The following is a 4520-nucleotide window of genomic DNA, read 5'->3' as shown; positions in this document are numbered from 1 at the left end:
TTCTGCACTAGCCCCATACCAAGCCTCTGTGCAGAGGCTGGTGAACCGCCACTTCATATGCGGCGACGGCTACTTGCAGTGCGCCAGGCGTATAAAACTTTGTCCACAGCATACACCCGTGCATACCATACCGTTGCTCAGCCTCCTCTGGCACGATTGTTTCATAACCGGCAACGTGCGACGCAGCCCTATGGGATTCGAGCATAGGGTTGCCTCAGTGCGATGTCTATGGCTGGTATTCGTGTCTTACGTCGCGGTTGGAGCAGATCTCCACCTTGGCTCCTCCGAAGACCCAAACTTATTTTAGATTTGACTAATTTTAAGAAAGATGGCACACCAGATTTTACATTCCAATCTCCGTTTTTTAACATTTTAGATGTGCATCACGGTTTCACTGTCGTTTACACTGATGGCTCCAAACAGGAGAATTTCCTTGGCTGTTCTGTGGTGTTCCCTGATCATGTTACCCGGATTCGCCTCCCTGCTGAATATACCGTTTTCGCAGCGGAGCTCCACGCGATCCTGAAGGCACTGGAGCAGATGCATCGTGTTCGGGGCGATCGATTTCTTCTCTGTTCCGATTCTCTTAGTGCCTTACAATCACTGCAGAACCTATACCCCACTGAGGAAATGGTCCAGCTGATATATGACCAACTGTACTTGCTCCAACGGCGGGGTAAAGAGGTATCCTTCTGCTGGGTGCCTGGTCATGTCGGCATATGGGGCAGTGAACAGGCCGCTCGGGCTGCCAAGGAGGCCTGCAGAGAGCAGGATGTGGTCCAGTGTCCTATCCCCTTGCAGACGGTCATTGCTGCACTCCACAGGAAGTGCATGGAGTTGTGGGAGGACGAATGGCTGGCGGTGACGGCCAATAAACTGCGGTCGGTAAAGTCAACCACTTGGCCGTGGCGTTCCTCCTGCCGGTTGCTCAGGCGGGAAGAGGTGGCCCTCACACGTCTTCGGATCGGACACTGTCCTCTCACACATAGCTTTTTATTACGGTGGGAGGATCCTCCGTTTTGTGATGCCTGTGGTGTGCACATCTCTGTCTGGCACATTTTAACAGACTGCATTTTATACCGTGATGCAAGGGCAGAAGCACAAGTTGATGGGGATCTGCCTTGTGTTTTAGCTAACGATGAGACGTGTGTGTCTAGGGTTTTTAAGTTTTGTGATGTGTCTGGACTCTGGCCTAAACTTTTAGGCTGGAGGTTTTAGTGTATTGCAGAGTGGCTGACTCCTCCCTTTTTTCCTTGCGGTCAGCCAGCCACTTCCATCTGCTACATTGTTTTAGCTCCCTCTACCATTTTCTTCCTGTGTTGTCCATGTTTTACTGCTGACGCCCTGCTTCATCCCACGCTTCGGTGTGGGTGAGCACATATTTTTCAATGATTGTTCCCCGTATTTTATGTTCCGTTTTATATAAATGTTCTGAGTTTTTTTCTTGACACCCGTCTCACTATGTTACTGCACGGGCGCTGAAGACCTTGCTGTCGTGCGCCCAAAAAACCCCTCTACTACTACTACTACTACATATTTTTTCCATTTACATATGTAGGTAATGCAGGGACATTATACATATATTTTCCCTTTACATTACTGCATTACAATATATATCTATCTTTGTTACTTTATATGCTATTCACTAATAGGACATGTGACTATGAACTGTTTTCTATATCCTACAGAAAATCCTTGTCGCTACTCACTAGCTTATATAAATCTTTAAAACTCATTCAATAAATTAAATGTGTAGCGAAAACCTGCTATGCAAAGGAGAGATTGCGGTAACAAATTGATTGCATGAAGTCACTGTGGCAGGTAGTGTTCATGATGGAGTTGTGATTCTCGTCGCGAGAATTAACTCGCTTGTGCTAAAAGACGTGTGCCGTTTTCCTTCGTTATGTCAGAGAGGCGTGTTCTATCTCGTTATAACGATTGTTATAATCATCTGAATTAACCCTTTTGGCCATACAGAATGGGCTTCTTTCAATACACTGATCTCTCAGAAGGATGGGGAGAATTTCCTCATATCTTCCCCTATGATTCTCGTTCACAGTGTGTGCAATGCTGCCACAAACCAATAGCACACTTTTGATCGGGTTCAGGAGTTTAGAAAACATATCTTTCTGATATGCTCTATGCATACCGCGACTGCCTCGTTACGACCACACAGTGCATTACATTAAACATCAGAATAGTCCTTTTCTTCCTGAAAATCTGACGAAATACCCTCTTCAAGATTTTCAACGCTCTGACTAATGATCTTCTGGAGAATCATAAAGACAGGCTGATCGTGTGGAGGCTGAGAACAATGGCAGATCATATACGAAAGGAGGTTTATTACAATCAAATTTTGATTACTTTCCAATACCAATTATGAACCGTCTCGTAACGCATGTTGGTGTCATTAATTATTTTCTTAGGCATAAATATCAGCATGGATTTATCACGAAAGGATCAGATTATGGGCTTCAGGAATCTCTAAAGGACGGATTATTCTGTTCCACAAGTCACGTAATCGGCCCTATGAAAGAAGCACCTTCTGTTCACTACATCAGAATGGCAAATCTTAATTATCTACAAGGGAAGAAGCTACAGTTGATGGAAGTTAAGTTCAGATCCTTTCGGCAAAAATGCACTGAATGTGTTGTTGTTGTTGTTGTTGTCTTCAGTCCAGAGACTTGTATGATGCACGCTATCCTGTGCAAGCCTCTTCATCTCCCAGTATCTACTGCAACCTACATCCTTCTGAATCTGCTCAGTGTATTCTTCTCTTGGTCTCCCTCTACGATTTTTACCCTCCACGCTGCCCTCCTTTGATGCTTCAGAACATATCCTATCAATCGATCCCTTCTTCTGGTCAACTTGTGCCACAAATTCCTCTTCTCCCCAATTCTATTCGGCACTTCCTCGTTAGTTACGTGATCTATCCATCTAATCGTCAGCATTCTTCTGTAGCATCACATTTCGGAAGCCTATTCTTGTCTAAACTATTTATAGTCCATGTTTCACTTCCATACATAGCTACACTCCATACAAATACTTTCAGAAAAGACTGCCTGACACTTGAATCTATACTCGATGTTAACAAATTTCTCTTCATCAGAAACCCTTTCCTTGCCATTGCCAGTCTACACTTTATATCCTCTCTATTTCTACCAATATCAGTTATTTTGCTCCCCAAATAGCAAAACTCATCTACTACTTTAAGTGTCTCATTTCCTAGTCTAGTTCCCTCAGCATTGCCTGATTTAATTCGACTGCTTTCCATTATCCTCGTTTTGTTTTTATTGATGTTCATCTTATATCCTCCTTTCAAGACACCGTCCATTACGTTCAACTGCTCTTCCAGATCCTTTGCTGTCTCTGACAGAATTGTCATGTCATCGGCAAACCTCAAAGTTTTTATTTCTTCTCCATGGATTTTAATTCCTAACCCAAAATTTGCTTTTGTTTCCTTTATTGCTTTCTCAATGAATATGACTGCTTCCAATTTTCGGCAATACCTCCATATCCATAGGGATTCGTTTTATCTACTGCCAGAAGAATTTGCTCTCCAACAGAAAACCATTGCTTTCGTTACATGTGGTGGTCGATCCACATCAAGGAATTGTTCACAATACGGGGACAATGACTGTGAAACTACAAGGGCTATAACACACACGAATACTGCTAATAAATCGCTGAGAGCTGTTACTCAAATGAGCAGTTAAACAATTTTCACACTCTAAATTAAGCTCCAGGAGAGCATCACTCAAGCCACACGAATCTGATTATATTACGAAAATTTCATTGAAATTTCTCCCTTCGATGAGTTTCATGACCCACAAGCTGAAGCGTATTAATTATTAGGTTCAAGAGAAATCACTAAAGCTAAGAAATGCAGAAGACATGTGGTCAGATATGGATCAGAAACAAAGCTTGATTACAAGTCCACGCATTTAACTGGGAATTAATCAAATGTACCTCAACATAAACCAAATACCCCTTTCCGAGGAATCAATGGAGATTAGCGAGTGGTTTCATAACAATAAATGACATTTAATCTTCATAAAGCAACCTGTACTTACAGCGAAACTATCTTCCGAAGGACAGTGATACTCACGAGTTGGCGACGGGTTCAAAAGTGTTTTGGGAAAAGTCCAATCGTCGCTCACTGGAGAGCGCGACTATTTTTTTTAGAATGGTGGGGGTGGTTTCCGTTGCTAGACCTAGCCACTTGCAAAAAACAAGACAGCAGGAAAGTTATGAATCGACAGCGACATACGCTACTGGATATCTATGGAAAAGTTCTAATAACTGTGAGGAAGGGACACTTCTCTGACGACTACCGGCGCATTCAAATTCGTTGATCCACGCATTCACCCTCCAATAGTACGCGTAATTATTCGATGAAAGTCGGGGCTAGGAAAGAGGCTGCTGTTATCTAGGTGGAATGAAAAAAGTTCCTCCAACGTATTATCTTCGCAAGATCACAATCAGGCAACAGAACAGTATCTGTGAGGCATTTTAATAAG

The sequence above is a fragment of the Schistocerca nitens genome, chromosome 9, assembly GCF_023898315.1.
Source record: "Schistocerca nitens isolate TAMUIC-IGC-003100 chromosome 9, iqSchNite1.1, whole genome shotgun sequence".
Classification (NCBI taxonomy): domain Eukaryota; kingdom Metazoa; phylum Arthropoda; class Insecta; order Orthoptera; family Acrididae; genus Schistocerca; species Schistocerca nitens.
Note: the sequence above shows the minus strand (reverse complement) of the source record.